Source organism: Diceros bicornis, chromosome 3, assembly GCF_020826845.1.
Source record: "Diceros bicornis minor isolate mBicDic1 chromosome 3, mDicBic1.mat.cur, whole genome shotgun sequence".
Lineage (NCBI taxonomy): Eukaryota > Metazoa > Chordata > Mammalia > Perissodactyla > Rhinocerotidae > Diceros > Diceros bicornis.
The window spans coordinates 77,058,208-77,079,204 of NC_080742.1; the positions used below are offsets into that span (position 1 = coordinate 77,058,208).

The 20,997-nt window shown below is 46.8% G+C and overlaps 1 protein-coding gene across 1 annotated transcript in view; it reads left to right on the forward strand.

Moving 5' to 3' along the window:
- Positions 1-20,997, forward strand: part of SND1 (staphylococcal nuclease and tudor domain containing 1) — a 420,486-nt gene that overhangs the window by 357,784 nt on the left and 41,705 nt on the right. The gene's annotated exons all lie outside the window — the stretch shown is intronic.

Genomic DNA, 20,997 nt, shown 5'->3' on the forward strand with positions numbered 1-20,997 from the left:
CTTCCTCTCCTGCTTCCTCTCTCTCCCCCACCCCCCCACCCCCCTCCCCGGACGCTTCCTCCCCGCCCCTCTGGACGACGGGAGCGGGCTGGGTGAGCGAGCCGGAGTCAGCGTCAAGTGAGGGGCCGCGCGCAAGTCGCAGGCGGTCGCAGCTATTTTGGTCCGGTCGGAGGGAGCCGCCGGGTGGCCGCTGATAGGCTGGAGCAGCGCTGGGCTGCTGCGGGAGAGACCGCGCCGGCCCCCGCCCCTGCCCCCGCCCCGCACGCGGGCGCTGGGCACCCTCCGGCTCCGGGTGAGGTGGGCTCAGGGGCCGGCTGCCCGGAGGCGGGGTGGCCCGCGGCGGGGCTGCTGCACTTGGCGGGCCTCCCGCCCGACCGCGTCATCCTCACCCCCGCCGACTGCTGACGGGGCGCCTGGCCGCGCGGCCCCGGCCGCGTACGCGGAGTTCGGAGCTGCTCGGTGGGGACGCGGGGGCAGCCGGGACCGCTGGGAGCCAGAGGGGCGCGAGCCTGGGCTTCGCAGACAGCCCTGTGCTGCTGCACAGATGCCTATCCGTGTTGCCCCCTCCCTCGCAGATTTCCTCACCCCCTACTTGGCTTTAACTAGGGCTTTAAATGATAGTTTTCTTAATGAGGGTTGCGGAGGAGGCAAACTGTGGAAGGAAAGACTGCGTGCGAGGAGCCGGGGGAATGACAACCTGAGACAGAACAAGGGCCCCTAGGAAGGCTCCCCCCCAGAACACGCAGCACAACCCGTTCATTCATGGAGCCGCAGCCGCCCATCTCACTTTTTGAAGCCCTGTGATGCCCCTTTCTTCTCCGGGCACTCAGAGAATGTAGGTAGTGGGAATGGGTCTTAGACCTTCTGCCCCCTGAGCAGCGTCACCAGCTCCTCAGGGAGCTGGGACTCCCTGAGAAGAACTGCGTAGCAACCTGCTCCTATTTCTGCTGAGAGGAGACCCTGGAGCGTTTGACAGACCAGTGTAGAACAGGACTAGGTCAGCCTTTTCCCAACCCCTAAAAAGACTGCCCCTTTTCCTGTTCGGGGTGGGGGGGGGCGGCTGTGGCCAAGCCCTGGGAAGGCAGTCTGGTAGAACATGGCCTCCGTTTAGTCCCGCTTCTTTTCAAGGGCTGCCTCCAGACTCTTCTGCACCCTCCCCTTGGCAAGCTTGCTTTTAAACCATCACCTGGAGGTGGGCTATTGCTTAAGAAGGAGATCTTGGATATCTCAGCTCTCTGGATTCTTCCACACCCATATCTCAGTAGTGTCTGCTGTCCAGTAACCTGAACCTCCTTAAATATGCCAGAGAATTCTTGAAGTCCTGGAAAGTTTCATTGTAGGCAAGTTGGATTCCTCATTGTTTACCAAGACCTTTTTTTATGCATTTGCAGTCAAATAATAACGTTAATAGTTAATATGCTGCCTAGGATCACATAGTAAGTGTAGAGGCAGGATTTGAACCCTGGCAGAGCTCATATGTGTAGGGACTTGGGCATGGAAGTGATTCCCCAGAGTTTTCTCCCAATCAGTGAGAACTCAGGTTTCTTACTGGGATGTTTATCTGCTAGGTTGTTTCTGCTGTACTAAGGATGGATGGATGGACGGATGGATAAATAGAGGTATATATATCCGTTGTTGTTTAATCTTCATTTACCCAGTTTAATAATTGCCTCAGTAGTGTCCATTTTACAGGTAGAGTTACTGAGCTCAGGCAGGCAAAGAATATGCCTAAGGTCATATCCTTGGAAGGCATCAGAGCCAGCATTTCAAGCCAGTCTTCCAGCCCTAAGCCCAGTGTTTTTATCCCTGTAACAAAAATGTCCAGTGTGCCTACTCTGCATAGAGTAAATGGTGGAGGCAAGGGGTTGGGGGTAAGACTGTATTAAAAAATTCATTGAAGGGTATATGAGAAATAGAATGAAGGGTGGGAGAGGAGGGGCTGCAAAAATAGATCCTTTATTTAACTTGCTTCACTAACAATGACTAATCAAGGGAAGGGATGAGAGAGAAATGGATGTAAGTTGAACCCTGATGCTAGGGTTTGGTTCCATCTGGGCTCTTTAGCACCCCTTTTTGCTTTCTTGACTCATGCCCCACATGCATATCATCAGCCTCGGCAGGACACTACCATCTTATAGACCCGGGAAATGTCAACTTAGCCTGATAGGGATCTGTAGAGGAGAATGGGAAACTTGCTAGTGAAAGGTGCTTCACCTTGCCACAGCTGGCATGGAGCTGATGGAGTGCCAGAGGACACCCTGGCCGGGGTCTGGATGGCACACTGGAGTACGGCTGCCCCTCCCTCCTCAGGCAAAAAGTGGGGCTCTGCCTAGGCTAGTTCCCTGCTGGTGTAGGCAAACTTAGGCCCCATCTGTTCAGCTCCAGGCCCAGCAAATGAAAGGTTCTGCCCACATACTGTGTAGGTGGATATGAGGGTGGGCTGCCTTGGATCAAATCAGTACTTAGTAATGAGGTTGTCTCCTAGTAAATATTTATGACTGATTGACGAAGGTGAATATGTCCAAGCTTCTTGCAGCCCGTGGAGTTCTAGATGGGGCTGCTTTGCCCTCTGTAGGCCAGCTGGGACTGAGAGAGCACCGTAGAAGCTACAAACCAGACTAAGGAGGCTGTGGGGCCGTCGTAGCACATAGCCCTTCTGAACTGAAAGTGGCACTGAAGCCTCTGATCTTGTAACCTGAGTATCATCTAGCCGTCATCCGTTGCTCCTCTTAGCTCCTGGTTCTGACTGCTTCCTTGATTTGGAGTGGTGCCACCAAGGAATAAAAAAAAAAAGAAGAGGAAGGCTTAAACTTAGGAAGAAAAGGAAGAAACGCTGGGTTGAGAATGTTTTTACTTGTTATTTCACACAGAGAGACTGCTGTGATAAAGCCAGAGAGCTGGAGAAGCCAGCCGGTGATTGGGCAAGGCCTGTGTCAGCAGCTTGGTACCTGCTCTAAGATTGGGATACCAGAGTTCTAGTCTCCCTCTGCCACAGATTAGATATGTGAGAAATCTTAAAACAGTTCTAAACCTTGGTTCTTCATTTATAAAATTAAGGAAATGGGCTTAGAAAGTTCCTTCCAGCTCTCATAGTCCATGATCCCTGCCCCTCCTCAAATATGTAGCTGTTTTAAGAATGTTGATCCTTTGGGATTGTAGCCAAGTCTTGGAAATGAACCACAAAGTTGAGAAGAAAATGCTTCCTTCAGTTTAATCTCGAGATCCACAGTGCCAGAGCAGAGCAGATCAGACTGTGTTTTCCCAGCTTCGAAAAAGGCTCATAGGGCCGGCCCTGTGGCTTAGCGGTTAAGTGCTCGCGTTCTGCTGCTGGCGGCCCGGGTTCGGATCCCGGGCTCGCACCGATGCACCGCTTCTCCGGCCATGCTGAGGCCGCGTCCCACGTGCAGCAGCTGGAGGGATGTGCAACTATGACATACAACTATCTACTGGGGCTTTGGGGGGAAACAGAATAAATAAATAAAATCTTTAAAAAAAAAGAAAAAGGCTCATAGATCACACAATGTTAAAGCTAAAAGGGACCTTGAAGATCATCTGGATTTAACCTCTCATTTTACAAATGCCGTTAATGAAGTTCAGAGAGGCATAGTGCCTTACCTAAAGCCACGTGACTAATTAATATCAGTCTGTCCCTTCTGAGCTCAACCCCGCAGTCAAGATGACAATGTATGGCTAATGGGCATTTAAATTTGGAGCTTGAAGATATTTCCAAATGCCTGTCTTCTGTGGTTTTGTATACAAGTGCTATCATTATACTTTGCTGAACTGGATTAAAGATGGGTCTTTGGTAGAGCCAGCCTGCCATTCTGAGTGACTTTGGACCGCTAATAAAAAGTGGAAGAAATGGTCATCCAGGGGACTGACTCTAAGAGAAGCCAGGAGTGCTTCACCCAGCTAAGATAATTAGGCTCCCGTAAAGCCCAGGGCTAGACCACTCCCGACCCTGACGTGCATCCCTGAGGCATTATCCTGAGCAGCCACTAGATGTCCATAATGCTTCATAGGGTTTGCCAGGAGTGAGCAATCTTTGGCAGGGTACTGTCTTGCCTCCAGTAGGCTTTTGGGCCCCTTAAGGTAGGTCCATCAGTGGCAGGACGATCACATACTCCCTGAAACTCTAGTTCCTATTTGCAGTACTGTCAGGCTGCCAAAGCCTACTCAAGCACCTTTTCCATTTTTATACTCTTTATGCTGCCATTTGAGCTAAGAACAGAGCAAGAGCAAAGGAGAAAAAAGGATTTGGAAAACAGGAGGAGAGAAAAATAGTATGGAAATTGCCCTCCACAAAGGGAAAGACATCAGTTGACTGGTGAATTAGTAATGTCAAAACATTATAAGAAACAGTCTAGGGGCCGGCCCGGTGGCACAGGCGGTTAAGTGCGTGCACTTCGCTGCGGCGGCCCCGGGGTTTGCTGGTTTGGATCCCGGGCGCGCACCGACACACTGCTTGTCAGGCCATGCTGTGGTGGCGTCCCATATAAAGTGGAGGAAGATGGGCATGGATGTTAGCCCAGGGCCAGTCTTCCTCGGCAAAAAAAAAAGAGGAGGATTGGCAGGTGTTAGCTCAGGGCCGTTCTTCTTCACAAAAAAAAAAAAAAGAAACAGTCTATGTGGAAATAGTCACCTCCTCCTACCCAAGGCAGGGGGTACATCGCGAGTGTGTGTGTATTTGCATCTCTCACTCACTGTCACCCACACATGCAGATACTCTTCCAGGGTCAACTGGTCATGAAATTTCTGTTTAATGGATAAAGTCACCACTGCAAAAAAAAAAAAAAAGTTGGGTTATTTTTCTTGCCTGTGATCCTGTAGTGAGGCTCTGGCTGTGCCATTACTACCCACAGCCATAAAGGGAATGGATTTTATTCCTTGAGCCCGATGATTCAAGGTAATGCAGCTGTTCTAGAATTACCTACTCTTTCAAGTGCCCTCAGAATCCACTGTTCTTTTTCCCCAAGAACTCTGCTTAAGGAAAGCATAAGGAAGTGGACAAAAAAGCACTCTCCCTACAGGTCTCATCCAGAGCAATTATCAAAAACCTCATCAAAGAAAAGACAAGATACTTAATAAGAATGGCAAAGAGTTAGGGAACGGAAGGACATTCACCTCTTCTCTGAGGCTAGTTTCCCAGGGCTTACAGTTTCTTTGTGGGCTGCCAGGCCTAAGTTAAAGGAGAAACCACCCAACGCCCCAAGTTCCTCTTCTTTGGGAATAGTCAGTTTGGTCACTTGTATGGTCAAACAGACCAGAGAGGTCCAGCCAGGAGCCTTGGAAATGTTCACCTCTGCAGGTACACTGGCCTGTTACAGGCCCTTGTGGTTTATCCTTCCTTTTAATTGCCTTTGTATAGCAATAACAATAATGATGGTAAAGCAAAGTTTACTGGGGAGTTGATAGGTACTTGGCACTGTAATCTTACACGTATTTGATCCTCACAACAGTTCTGTGAGGTGGATACCATTAGATTCCTCATTTTGCAGATGAATTTAAGAAGCTGTCTCAGGATTGCAGAACTAGTAAATGACTGTATTAGTTTCTTGAGGCTCTCATAACAAATTACCACACATTTGGTGGCTTAAAACATCAGAAGTTTATTCTCTCACAGTTCTGGAGGTTAAAAGTGCAAAATCTGGCAAGGCCACGCTCCCTTCGAGGTCCCCAGGGGAGAATCTGTTCCTTGCCCCTTCCAGCTTCTGGTGACTGTTGGCATTCCTTGACTTGTGGCTGCGTCACTTCAGTCTCTGCCTCCGTGGTCATGTTGACCCCTCTTCTGTCTCTCTCCTCTTTGTGACTTATAAAGACACTTGTCATTGCATTTAGGACCCACCTGGATAATGCACAATGATGTCATCGAAAGATTCTTAATTACATCTGCAAAGACCCTTTTTCCAAATAGAGTAACTTTCACTGGTTTGGGGATTAGGACGTAGACATATCTTTCTGGGGCTCGTTCAGCTTGCTAAAGTGACAAACCCAAGTTTCAATCTCAAATCTGTCTAGTGCCCAAATTCTAAACCGCTGTGGTGCTGAGGTGTGCCACTTAAGAGGAAGAGAAAGGGAAAGGTCCATCTGACAACCAGCAAGTGACTCCTCCGTGTACCTGTGCTTGTGAGGGGTAGAGGAGCCGTGTGTGAGCTGTATGGCCATTGGGTCTTCCCATTGGGGAGGGAGACGGTCCCTCAGTCAGCTCAACAGTTAGAAACATCACATGAGGGCCGGCCCGAGGGCTTAGCGGTTAAGTTTGCGCGCTCGGCTTTGGCTGCCCGGGGTTTGCGGGTTCAGATCCCAGGCGCGGACTGACACACCGCTTGTCAAGCCATGCTGTGGCGGCGTCCCATATAAAGTGGAGGAAGATGGGCACGGATGTTAGCCCGGGCCGGTCTTCCTCAGCAAAAAGAGGAGGATTGGCAATGGATGTTAGCTCAGGACTGGTCTTCCTCACACACAAAAAAAGAAACATCACAATGAGCCAAGAGAAGGGGGCAGGCTGACCAAACAAACTCAAGAAATCTACTTCCTGTTATTTTCTTTTTGTTTCTCTTGATTCCTTTTGTTGATAATTTTCTCACTTTCTTTACATGGCCTCTAGATTTTATCCCAAAGATCTTGGAACAGCTAAGCATTTACCAGTGATACTAGAAGTACCTCTTGGCATTGCTACAAAATTTGGCTCAACTGTAACTAAGTCATAGAAATCCTGAGCTTCATGCTCCTTGGAGATTAAGACAGACCTCAAGATCAGTGCCCAGCAGATACAGATGTGGGACTGAGAGAGTTACGAGTAAGAATGGCTTTTCAAGTATCTCCAACATAAATTCAATCCTTAATCAGGGGTCCATGCCTGCAATTATACACATATATACACAATGTGTGTATAAATTTATTTTGGTTGGGGGAGGCCTGAACATTTTTTTCCCCAAACTGAGTCCTACAAAATATGTTACATGAGAGAGAAAGAGAGAGAAAGAGCGTGTGTGTGCACGTGCGCGTGCACCAGTGGGCATTATACCATGTTCCATAGTGGTGATTTTGAAAGTATTCTAGAGTCAGAGAAACCTGGGTTCAACTCCTGGTTCTGCTTCTTGCGTTCTGTGTATGTAAGTAACTTCTTTAAGTTTCAGATTCTTCTTGTGTCAAGTAGAATTAACAACTGTACTTATTTTGTGGCGTTATTGGATTAGAGGTAAAGAAAATCTTAGCAAGCAGTAGTAGCAGTACCAGCTGTTATTTCTAATATGGAAGCTAGTATAAAAGAAAATATTTTATCCAGAGTCAGTTATTGAGAGAATCCATTGTTTTCTTTTTCTTAATGTTTTTTTTTTTTTCCTGGACTTGTCTGCTCTTGATATTGCATCTAATTTAGACCTTCGTTGTTTGTTTAACAGTTAATTTTGAGATAATGTTAGACATACGGACAGGTCAAAAATGGTTCCCATGTACCTTCACCCACCTTCCCCTTATGTTAACATCTTATTTAACCACAGAACATTTATTCAAAACTAAGAAATTATCCTATTCAAGACATAGATTTTTACTCTTGCCCTCTACAATCTGTACACAGCTACCAAAGTGATATTTGTGACATTATATCAGATTATGGTATTGGTTTGCCTAAAATGCTCCAGTGTCTTCCCTTTATCATTCAGAAAACAACCAGACGGCTTACCATGGGGCACAGGCCCTAAGCCATAATGCCTAGCCTGCACCTCTGCCCTCATGTTTTATCATCTTCCTCCTCACTCCCTACACTTCAGCTATACTGCTCTTCTTTCTTTTGGAATACTCTAAACTGCTTCTCCCCTCTCCTCTACCTGGAATGTTCTTCCCCTATATCTTCAGGTGATTGGCTCCTTCTTGAGCAGGTCTCTTCACAGAGACTTTCTGTGACTGCATGTCTTTAGACTGCCTTAGTAGCTCCACCAGTCAGAGTCACATCACCCAGTCTTATTTTCTTATTTTATTTACCGTTATCTGATATTATCTTCTTTACGTGTTTACTTATTTGTTGTTCACCCACATGAAAGCAGAGGCCCTTCTCATCTTGTGCCCAGTACCTAGTTCATTTAATTAATTATTTCAGAGGAAAGAGGACTGTGTTTGGCCCATGTGAATAAGAGCTCAGGCTTCCCTAATGGTATATCCAAAGCCCTAACCCTACTCTATAAATCTTTGAAAAGATGGGTGAAAAATTACCAGCTTTACTTTTCTTTTTTTAAATACTGGGGAAATTAAAGAGAATCCTAGTAACCTTACGGTTTCTCTAGTCCCCAATTTTTAGAATTCGTAGCCCCTGCTGACAGATTTATGAGTGAGAGTTTTATGGAGGTATCATAAAGGCTCCCAGGTCCTTGGCAGTTGTGGATATGTGAGGAGTGAGCAGAAGAGTGAGTATAGGTACACAAATACACTTACCTGTGCTCATGTACACATATGCCTGTCATTTTCAAATTTGCTAAAGTGCATTTTCTCCAAAGGGAGTGGGGGCTGTTGAGCCTGCAGTAGAGAACACCAGGACAGTAAGATCAAATGCTTTGAAAGTGGCTGTGCCAACGCTTTTTGCTAATTAAAGAATGTTAGGACAATCACCATTAAAGAATGTTAGGACAATCACCATGAGCAGCAGTAAAGGGCGCCCCATTACCTCGCTTTATGAAGAGCTGGGTGAATTTAAAGGCAGCTCTAAATATCCCACTGAGTGCCTGAGCTATAGCACAGTCCTGTGGGCACCCGGCTGGGCAGTGAGAGGAGCCCAGAGCTTCTGTCCTGGGTCCTCGTCTCTATTAGCTATCAGTCTCAAACTTTGCATGACTAAAGAACAAATAATTCCATCAACAAACTCTTAATTTAAAACGCTCAAGGGGAGATGAAGCAAACAGCTGTGTGGTGAGTCTGACTGGGAGCCCAGGCCACCTGGGTCCTTGTCCAGATCTGTTATTGACTTTCTTTCCCATTTGCCTTGAGGGAAGATGTTTCTTCATCTTGTGACTCCCTTTTCCTTAACCATGGGCGTGTCACAGAACAGAATTTTTTTTTTTTTTTTTTTAAGTCACAAGGCTTAGTTAGAGCTGTTCTCCTAGGAATATTCTAGGCCCCCTTACTGGGCAGCTCACTGCTCTAGAGAAAAACTTACAGTTTAGAAAGTGTGAACAAGATGGGAACAACGTTTTATACTTACCTTAGGGAGTTTCTGACTGAATTTAAGAAGTGTACTCCGCTTGAAACTTTCTCCATGTTTTTAATGTTCAGTTTGGCTTGAAACCTGTTGTGTCCTTTTCTGCAGTTTCTTCTTGCTTCTCTTCCGTGGCCTCCAAGCCATTCTAATCCCTTCAGTTTGTGGAACGATGCCATGTTGGCACTGCCTTCTCTCTGCCAGCCTTTTTGATCTGTTGTTCAGTTTCTTTGTGGATCAGCATCTATGGCCGTCACTTTACCTCTCACAACTTGTTAATTGTTTTCGATTTTATGCTGCCAGCTTCAGCTGTAACTAGGGTTTTCTTAGTTCTGATTAGTATGGCCTCAGTTCGTCATCCAGTACTGGCCTGGTAATGTGGGTTCGTCTCATCTAAGGAGTTTCAGAGGGAGAATTGGAGGACCCCAAATGGAAATGTGGGCTTGAATTTTTGTCTCTTAGCTGCTATTGTATCCATCCTCACCCCACCCCCATCCTTGAGCAAAAGGACCAGCTCTTTACCCTGCGTGGAGAGGAGTGCAGTGCTGGGAACACCAGAAGGCCAGCCCGGAGCTTGCTCCACTGGCTTCCCCATGAGTCATCAAACGACCCGTGGGTGGCTTGGCTGACACCCAGGTTCCTGGATGCTCCATTCCTTTTTATTTATTTATTTATTTTTTTGTGAGGAAGATCAGCCCTGAGCTAACATCCATGCTAGTCCTCCTCTTTTTGCTGAGGAAGACCGGCTCTGAGCTAACATCTGTTGCCAATCCTCCTCCTTTTTATTCCCCAAAGCCCTAGTAGATAGTTGTATGTCAGAGTTGCACATCCTTCTAGTTGCTGTACGTGGGACGTGGCCTCAGCATGGCCGGAGAAGCAGTGCGTCTGTGCGCGCCCGGGCGGGCTCCAAACCCAGGCCGCCAGTAGTGGAGCACGCGCACTTAACCGCTAAGCCACGGGGCCGGCCCTCCATTCCTTTTTCATTATGATATGAGCCTCTTCAGGAGTTAAATCTCCTCAGCCTCCAGTCAGCTCTTAGTCCATGTTTTTAGATGCAACTTGATCTGCAAATGCTTCCAGAGGGAATCACCTTTATAGCGAGAGGAATTTGGGATGAGTAAACATGAAATAAAGGAGCTAGGACCCTCAGCTCCTCTATCAGATTTAGAATTCCCCAACTTTTTGGTTAGGCGGTTGGTCTGTTCATATGCTCTCTTTTTCACTTACCGTCTCTCTCATACACAGTTTGGAATTTGGCCAGAACTGACAGGTAGATTTGTTTGTTTTTAAACAAGGGTAACATCACTACCTTGAACCTTATTCTGCCTTACCCCAGAACACCACCTCTTGCCGTGAACCCCTGTCTTTCAGTTTTTGCCTCACTGCCAGCCAGGAATGCTAAGCAGCGTGCTCTCGGGAACCTGTCATGTTGGCCTACTTTAAGCTACTTCTCTGAAGGATACCACACTGAAATGGCTCTGCTTCTGATGAGGGGTGCTGAAGCCCCGCTTTTGTGGGGCTACCAGCTGGGGATCTGGGATTTTCCTACCATGATGCTTGGACACCGGCAGCCTTGCTAGAGAAACCCTTATTCTGTTTCACTTTCTTGGTGACTGGGGCCAGTTTCTCTGGTAGCCTAGTGAGTCTACATGATTTGTATTCAGTGCACGAGCCCTGGGAAAAAAGTCTGTGAGGAGCCCTGCCAGCCAATAACTCTGAAAGGATTCTTTGTGCAAGTGAGCAGTCTCTGGGCTGAACAAGGGCTGCCCTCCCTCCCCCCACAAACTAGCCTCTCTGGCCCAGTAACTTGGTATTGCTTTGGAGCTGGCACCAAGCCCTTGGGGATCCCTCCCCAAGAAGAGACCATCTTGGGATCCCAGACACACAGAGCAACTTCAGTTCTGTCCTTCCTGCCCTAGCTTCTGGCAGTTTGCCTCCAAATGCCAAGCCGTGGGATCCATTCAAGACTGTGTGTGTGCACAAGAGACAGACAGTAAGTGAAAAAGAGAGATAGGAATATGAAAAGACCAACCAAGCAACAAATCGAGGACATTCTAATGCTTCTCTCTGGTAGAAACCTCAGAGAGAAAGATATAGCTTGTGTCCAACACTCTGCTGGACTGGTTCATCTTTCTCTCAGCCAGCCAGACCCTGTGTTGGCCTGAGCCTTTTCAGTTTCTTAACCAATTAAAGCAGTCCGTTGCTCCTGTTGTCTGAAAAGGGACAGAAATAAGACCCTCGGCTCCTGTATATCTGGCAGCTGCAGGGTAAAATTCTTTATCAAATTGATACCAAGAGGAGTTCCCACTCTGATAGGAAGCCAGACCTGTTCGTCACTGGCCTTCAGCACCACCCTCACAACCCTGTCCCATTTCCACTGCTGCTAAGGAATTGGCTCCCTGTCAACTCCTGTCTCTGTCTGAGTCTGTCTCTTTAAGAATGCTATTTGTTATTAATGAGTTTTCTACACACATAACCTTGACTCGCTTGCTTAGGTGAACAAGACCATTCTCATTAAATGCTGTTTTCTAGGAAGGAGAAGAATTAAGTAGATGTTGAAGAATTTGCTAAAACTTCACATGTGAGCCTAGAGGACAGTAGCACTGGCAAATGAGGGGTGGGGCGAGATGTCTTAGTCTTTGGCCCCCTGAGCATCTCAGTGTTAGGCTGCATGTCTTTGTGAGAGAAGCCAAGAGGTTGGCTGAATTTTGTCCCATCATGTGGCCCATCTCAGAGGTGATACCAGTTCCCCTGTCCTCTCATATCTCAGTGCTGCTGGATTTTTCACCCTGGCTTCACATTTGCCAGTGCCGAAACTCTCTTTGTGTCTCATTTGCCCTAATCATTTTGAATATATTGATCAAAAGCCTGATGTCCAACTCTTTGAACAAAAATATGATCAAAATATGGTTACCCATATTTAGTCCATCATAAATAATGTACCTATACTAAACACTGCAACACTTTCTAAAGAGGTCCATTAAATAGGACAGTGTAACCAGACAAATGCTTTCCTTTTGTGTGTGTGTGTGTGTGTGTGTGTGTGTGTGTGTGTGAGGAAGATCAGCCCTGAGCTAACATCCATGCTAATCCTCCTCTTTTTGCGGAGGAAGACCGGCTCTGAGCTAACATCTATTGCCAATCCTCCTCCTGTTTTTTTTCCCCAAAGCCCCAGCAGGTAGTTGTATGTCATAGCTGCACATCCTTCTAGTTGCCGTATGTGGGACACCGCCTCAGCATGGCCGGACAAGCGGTGCATTGGTGAGCACCCAGGATCCGAACCCGGGCCGCCAGTAGCGGAGCGCGCACACTTAACCGCTAAGCCACGGGGCCGGCCCTAAATGCTTTTCTTTTATTTATTTATTTATTTATTTATTTATTTATTTATTTATTTATTTATTATTTTTTGTTTATTGCAGTAACATTGGTTTATGACATTGTAAAAATTTCAGGTGTACAATGCTTTTCTTTTAATCATTTTATTTTAGAAGCCTCTAGGAAGGGCTGTGGGCCTGAGAGAAGCTATGTCTGGAGTCAAAAGCCAGCAGAGTAGGGTCTCCTGCACTGGCATGTGCTTAGCTTCTCCTGAGGAATGTTTGGTCCCCAAAAGGAACAGAGATGTTGCCCCACTCAGAGACTCACCCACACACTCAGTGCTGTCACATTTGGATACTTGGAGAAGAAAAGAACCCAGGGAAATATCTCAATACGGCTGAAGGAAAGTTTTTCCCAGACCCACCTCCCATCTCCAGTGCCCTATCCCACACTTCGGCCAGAGGCACTTGTGGTTTGTGTGTTATTCATCTCTCAACTCAATGCAGTCAAGGAGCTTTGCAGCCCTGACATGTCGTATAGAAAGATTTATTCAAGTCCCATCCACAAAGGGACAGGCAGGCTCCTGAAGAAAGAGGCTTTGTAGACAAATGCAGCCCTGCCTATTTCACAGAGACCTTTGTCCCCTGGAGCAGGTTAGGTGAGTAGAAATTCTGAAACCAGTGACTTGAAAGCTGGTTACCAAGGAATTTTCTGCATGAGCCCTGTGCATGTACAGCATGCTTATTTTAAAAATCCTTCCTTCCTTGCTCTCACATTGCTGAAATCATTCATTGTTTTTCCCCTCAAAGGAGATAATAAAAAGGGGTTTAGAGTAAAGAAAGGGGCTTGTCCTTCCCTATCTCCTCCCTTCCCCATCTTTTATTCCTCCTCTCACTTTTACTCCCAAAACTCAAAACTTAAGAGAACCTTCGAGGAGGGTTTTGAGATGACTTTGCTGTCGTCCTTGGAGGTATAATAGCCTTTTCCTATTCAGTCTTTTCTTTTTCCACATAGTTCATATGGCGTAGAAGGAATGTATCTGTTGCTGTATTGATGGGTCTCATTCAGTCATTGTGTACATTTGTCTCTGTGGCTTGCTAATGCCATTTGAGTTTCTGTATCCTTATTTTGCAAATCCACTTGTGTCCTGGGTTTAGCTCCCGATTACAGGATTAGGAGAGATTATAGGGTATGTCTGAGGTCTTCTCCAAGCTTTCTATCAGATTTATGACTATGAGTTGAGAAATTTGTACGTTGGTAGAATGGAAACGAGAGACAGATATGGGTGGATGGGGGAAAAAGAGAAAGGATCTCTTGTAAAGAACTGGAGTGGTATCAGTCCTGATATTTGCATCAGAACCAGTTAGGAACCTGGAAACCTAGACTTTCTAACTGTCTCTTGACTTCACAGCTATGCTGAATGGCCTGTGCCCTCTTTTCTAGACTGACTCTTCAGGAACCCTGACTCTTCTTCCTCCCCACCCCAGTCATTGCACCCAGAATAGAGCTCTAAGTCAATGCTCTGGGTGGCATCCTCTGCTAAGAGCTCTCCTGTCATCAGCAGTCTCTGTGGCCTCCATCTTGTCAGTTCTTATTAGACAGCTCTCCTGCTCTGCATTGAGGAGCTTGAGAGGCTGAAAAAAAGGACAGAGATGTGCTTAAGACACAGAGCAACAACCCCTGTGACTCAAACATTAGGGGATCCGGCCACCTGGTTTTGTTGTGAAGGTTAAAAAAGATATATGTAACTATGGAAAAGGCACATGGGTCACTTTAGGCTGTAAGGGTTTTATGCTGCAAGTAATAGAACATTCATCCAAGCAGGAGATTTATCATCTCTCATAGAAAGTCAGTATCAAAGCAGGGCAGCTCCACAGTGGGTTGGTTTAACTGAGATGTGGCCCCAGGTCAGAATCTTGGCATCTGTCAGCATGACCACAAGTGTCCCTCTTGGCTGCAAGATGGTTGCCATAGCTCCAGGCTTTGCATGCTCACACACCAATCTCTGAAGGCAAGAGAAGCACAGTTTCTTATTTTGTGCATCTCCTTCCAAAGGCAAAAAATCCTTCCCCACATGCCTCTCACCTGACTTGCTCTTAGATCTTATTATCCAGATTTGGATGATACTCCTAAACTGTTATGTGGTACCAGGAAAGAGGACTCGCCTCCCCAACCCCAGTGATTGCCTGAGACCAGGGATTCACAGGGTCCATGAATTTGGATAGGGAAAAATTACATCTTGATTTTTATTAACCTCTAACTCAAATTTAGCATGTCCTTTGAATATGAATGTAAGCAACAAATCATAGTAAAACTAGTGTATCTATGACTTTATCACCAAGAGAAATCACAAAGATTTTCATTACATGATAATTGTTGCAGGAATTCCAAAATATTGTTTACTCTTATCAGTGCTTGGAAATTACGGTTTTTAGACCTACTGCTAGATCTTCTTGTTTAGTGTGTTAATAAAGAAGCTCAGGGGCCGGCCCCGTGGCTTAGTGGTTAAGTGCGTGCGCTCCGCTACTGGTGGCCTGGGTTCGGATCCCGGGCGCGCACCAACGCACCACTTCTCTGGCCATGCTGAGGCCGCGTCCCACATACAGCACCTAGAAGGATGTGCAACTATGACATACAACTGTCTACTGGGGCTTTGGGGAATAAAAAGGAGGAGGATTGGCAATAGACGTTAGCTCAGAGCCAGTCTTCCTCAGCAAAAAAAGAGGAGGATTAGCATGGATGTTAGCTCAGGGCTGATCTTCCTCACAAAAAAAATTAAAAATAAAGAAGCTCATATGTAGTATATCCTGATTTGGGTGGGTTTTTAACTTTCCCAGTATAATTGACTTCCTTTGCAATTCTATGTACTTTAATTTATATATTCAAAAATATTATTCTGTGAAAGGGTCCTTAGGTTTTCCTCAACTGCCAGAGGGGTCTCTGCACAAAAAAAATAACTTAGATCAGTCAGCATTTTCCTGACTCACATACAGATATCACAAGGAAAAATGATGGAGACCTACCAGCAAGGAGAAGGGGAAATGGCTGTTGAGTAGGTGGCCAGTGGGCCTTTCCACAGTAAGAACCCATAGACTCAGGCAGCCTAGCTACCACCAAGTGGTTCCTTCCCTGCCAGTGCCCAGCTGCATTGAACTTACAGCAGTATCTCCCCCAAACTTTAGGTTTCCCTTTACCATCTGTGTGCTGTTGCCAAATTCAAGTGCCCCCTATACTATTATTTCCTTAATATTTTTCTTTAAATCACTATGTTCTTTCTGAAATTATTTTAAAGGCAACTTCCTTAAATGGAAATGTATCACTTACCATAGATGAAAGGAAACCTTAAAAATAAATACAGAGAATACAGAAGTGTTACTGAATTCTGACTAAAATCCTATTTGCCTTCAAGGCTCTGAGCCTGAGGTCTGCCCTTTTGTGTCAAAGACTGTTTAGCAGTAAACCAAGACTTTCTCCTTAACTAAATCAGAAGAATTGAGAAGTAATTGAAAAGGGAGTAACTGAGTTTATGGTTATAATTTTGTGCCCTTTCATTGACCCACCTGAAATAATTCAGTCCCTTGGAAAAAGCAGGTTTATGATAGACTCCTCATCTTACAGACTAGTGACCCCACCTATGAAGGAAATGAGGTTAGTCTCACTTATTTTTCATGAACATATGTCATCTGTTAATGATCAGTGCTTTCTAAGAGCTCACAAACTACATTTCAACAGCTGGTTCTGGGGTTTGGTCGAGGAAAGGCTATAAGCTTTCTTACCTGTGGTTCATGGAATTCACCATCTTTCCTTTTTCTTGCTCTGTTTTTTTTTCCCCTTTTTATTTTTTTTATTTTTATTTTTTGGTGAGGAAGATCAGCCCTGGGCTAACATCCATGCCAGTCCTCCTCTTTTAGCTGAGGAAGACTGGCCCTGAGCTAACATTGTGCCTATCTTCCTCCACTTTATGTGGGACGCCACCACAGCATGGCCTGACAAGCGGTGCGTCGGTGCAGGCCCGGGATCTGAACCCTGGGCCGCCAGCAGCTGTGCACGCACACTTAACCGCTATGCTACGGGGCCGGCTCCCCTTTCCCCTTTTTAAATGTCATACTAGCATTTGCCTATCTCCTTTCTAACTGTATCTCCTGTTCTCTGTGATCCGGCAACTATTGGTTAATTGATTAGGCTTGCTGTTACTCAGTGGGACTTTAAGAGGGAAGGCAGCAGTCTTGGAACCCCGTGACCAAAGAGGCAACCCCTCTTGGCACAGCCCCAAAGCTCAAAAGGAGGCAAGCTAAGATGAGCAGAGGCCCTGAAAATCAGACAACAAGGGGCTGCACCAGAGCAGTTTGGGCCCTGATCCCAGCAGGAGAGGAACGTGGGAGGAGACGGAACCGAGCATGCAGGTTCAGGGTGCAGAGCCAAGGGTTGGACTCGGGGTGTTTGACAGCTGGAAGAAAGCTCAGAAACCTAATCCTATCCCCTATCAAAGGGTGAGAAAACAGAAACGCAAAAGTTAAGTGGCTTAGCTTCAAGTCACACTGACATCAAGTAGTGGCAGAGCTAAGATTAGAACCCAGGGGCCTATCCCCTGCCCTGAGCTATTTCCACTCATTATCTTAAGTCACTGAAAATACCTTCTCGTCCTTCTGACCACAGTGTTACAGTGGGTCTGGGGTCACGCTCTCGCCTCCCCTCCCGCACTCTTCTCTCCCTTTGCTCACTTGTCTGTTTCACCCCTTCTTGCTGTGCTGCTTCCTCTCACACATTGTCACCAGGCCCCTGAGGGTGGAGCAGAACATCTCAGGTCCCTTGTCCTTGCCTGTACCTCTGCTTTTCCTGAGCCGTCTCTCATTCCGAAAGGTTCCCTGTGTTGAAGCTGTAGGAGAGGACAGTCTTTGTGGTAATGTCAGACCTCTGTGCCCCCTGCTCCTCTCCTTTCTGTAATGCTGTTGCTTACATGCATCCTTTATGACAGGAGAGATGAGAAGGAAAACCCCAAGAGGGGTTGAGGGAGTACTTCTTCCTGCTCCCCTCTCTCTTACCTCCTTCCATAAAGATTCTACTCACCAAGTATGGTGAGATCTGAGGTCTACATTCCTCTTTCCTGCTCTTTTCTGGACCTCAGAGAACGCCAGGGGTAGAAGCTCAGGATGGGGGGATGAGACTATGGCTACAATTTCTAGACCTTGAATTATAACTCGCAGCAATTTTTTTTTTTCTAATTCACAAAACCTTGCTGAGAAAGTCAGGCTGACACTTGCTGACTATGCTTTTACAGAATTTCTCCTGGAGCTGTGGTGTGCGTGTTTACACGTAGAGTGTGCTGTAGGCATGTTTGTATGTGAGTGTGTACTGGGTCCCCGGAGCGGGCCTCGTGCATAACGTCTCATCTGAGGTGCTTTTCTGTTCTTTTTTTTGTTTTTGTTTTTTTTGTGTGAGGAAGATTAGCCCTGAGCAAACATCTGTTGCCAATCCTTTTTTTTTTTTTTTTTTGCTGAGGAAGACTGGCCCTGGGCTAACATCTGTGCCCATCTTCCTTTACTTTATATGGGACACTGCCACAGCGTGGCTTGACAAGTGGTGCGTCAGTGCGCACCCAGGATCCTGTGAACCTGTGAAACCCAGGCCGCTGCAGCAGAGCACACGCACTTAACCGCTACGCCACCGGGCCGGCCCTGAGGTGCTTTTCTTAGTGGTTTGAAACGACTAAGGTTATTGTCTTTGAGTTAAGTGGTTCAATTAGCACTGATTGGAAAGAGTGGGATGGACTGGGGAAACATGCAGCCTGCTTGGTAACAGCCTTGGGAACAGAGGGAGGGAGGAGAGGAAGGTGTTGCCACTGAAACAGCTTCCAGGGGTGGCCCGGCCACTACATGGCTGGGGGGAAGAGCTGCCTGGACGAATTTTTGTTTTGGGGCTGTTAGAAGATTAAGTTCTCAGGCGATGCAGAGTGTATGTGTATCTCCCTGCTGCTGTAAGATCTTCAGTTCTGCACATAACACAGTAACCGCTCTACTGTGTGCCCCTCCACCCCGCTGGCCGAGGGCAGCGCACTTGGGAGGAGTACACAGAGAATGCTCCCTCCAGTTTGCAGTTCCTTCTTCCACTTCTTCGCAGGGGTGTGTGTCTGTCTATCAGAGAACAGGAGCTTTGGAGAAGGTTAGCAGGATTGCAGAGCCTTTCAGAGCTCCTTATAAGCAACCTCATATTTTGGCCCTGTAGTCATTCCTGGGGGTAGACATGGGGCCAAAACCTTCACCCCAAGAGTCTGCTCCCTCCCCAGTCTTTCCCCTTCACCTCTTTTTCTTTGTTACACTAACAGGAGCAAATCCAGCATCATTTCACCTCCCCCAGAATTTTTCATTCTTCCCATTCTATCCAGTTCTGAGTTTCACAGTACTGTGGAGGGCTCATTGATCAATCTGTCGTTCTGCCACGTCCCCCAGAAGGTTTTCTCTTTCCACCCTGGATAAAGGAAACGAGGTCCAGCTGCTCCCTGCTTTTATCTACCAGCCCTCCTCCTTCCTGTCCCCTCCTCTCACCACTGCTGCTTTCCCCAAGCTGCACCTCCAAGGCCTCCCCAGGAGGACAGTTTTCTCTTTAGGTGCCATCCTGCCACAGGATGTACCTGTTCCTCTCTTTCTTCCCTTTCCTCTCGGGGCTACCATGGTTCTAACCACCAACCACCTCGCAGCTTATTGATGAGACCAGAAGGCTTGAGGAGCATCCAGTGTAATGACATGTGAGTGCAGCAGGATGGCATATAGTGGTTAGCAGTGTGGACTTAGGAATCAGACCTGCTTTTGAATTTTGGCCCTGTCCCTTCTGTCTGCATGGCGTTAGACTTAAGGCACCAACTCTTCACCCTTCAGTTTCCTCATCCATAAAATGGGAATGTTATCAGCAAGTTGAGTTATGGGAGGAAAGTCCCCAGAGAGCCCTGGAGTGCAGGAAGGGATAGAATAGTGAGATCAGGGAACAGTGGATCTCTGGAGGTGATGTAAAGGTGAAAGAGGTTCTGAGCTGATGTCGTAGTTCATGAAACGAAAGCTTGGCTGGAACCAGGAAGGCCAAGGTAAACACACACACACGGGAAAGATTTCCCAGAGAGCACTGCATTCTGTATCAAGAAGAGTTGACCTACCTCTGTGCTAGGCACATAGCCTTAGGTACCACGTGATTGGTCCCATCTGGTTTTCATAAGAAGGCTGAACCAGGAGCTGGTACACATGTATGTGTGCATATGCATGTGTGTGTGTGTGTGTGTGTGTGTAAGACAGGAGTTAACAGAAAGAAATGTTGACCCAGTTCACCCTTTTCTTTCTCTTCTTCCTCTTTTTTGCATGTGGAAGTTTCTTTTGTTTGAATGCCCCAATGGAGACAAAGAATTTCTGCAAAAGCCACTGTTTTCTGGCAGTCTGAACTCCATTTTTATATCATTTATAGATAGATCGAGTCAGTATGATGCAGCAGGCCCTGAAGAGAAAAGTACAATGAGGGTCCCACACTTCATCATCCCCCTCCTTACCCCTTTCCCCAGATAACTCACAACCTCGACTCTCACGCAGAGAAAAGAAAGCCTCCACAAGTTTGCCTTCACTGACTTGAGCAATTCAGTTACTGGACCAAAGCAAGGAGATCATTGCTGCCGAACCATCCAGAGGACCTTATTGCCATGTAAGATCCAGGGGTTGGACCCCAAGCGAGTCCCACGTGCCCCTCAGATGCCCAGAGGTTTTGCCATTGGAGGAGTCTATGAAAAAAGCTTGCTTTGGCCTCAAGTTCCTGGCTGATTTTTTGGTCCTCCCTCACAGCATGTTTCCCTGGTCTTTGGGCCCAGATCCCTTTTGCATTTATCATATCGCCTGCAAATCCACTTTCTGTGCTGCTGCCAAGCTCCTCCTGCATTCCCACAGCCATCTACCTGTGACCCAGCCAGCCTTCCCCAGAGAGTTTCTATAATTATTCGAGAGAACCATTGTTCCAAGAAGATAGGCAGAGCTGCTAGATGAGGGGCTCTGGGCGGGGGCAGAGCCAAGTCAGCCCTCCCAAGCTGAGGAAGAGCATCATTTCTTAGATATTTCTAAGCTCTTCTTTTCCTCATCTCCGTTTTTAGTGTGGACTCTTCCCCAGATCCATCTCTGGGTCCCTGTACATGGCAGTAGCTTCACTTCTCTGAAAGCCTCGGGTCCCGTAAATATGGAGAGGGGGTATAGGTTTTAGAGGGTAGAATTCATACCTTGTCCTTCTCTGATTCTGCCTGGTATACTCTGCCTCCAGGGCTTCCCACAGGCTCCCACCATAGAGCTTTCCTTCTCGACAGTATTCACCAAATCCTTACACGTGTGGCATCTTGAGCCACCATGCAAGTGTACGTTTCTACCCTTCCTAAGACTTAGGCAGAGGCCCAGAAGGCATACTTACACGTTTGAAATGAATAAGACTGTGTTCTGTTAGAACAGAAAATCAAGGTTCAAAATTTCTTACAAGTATAG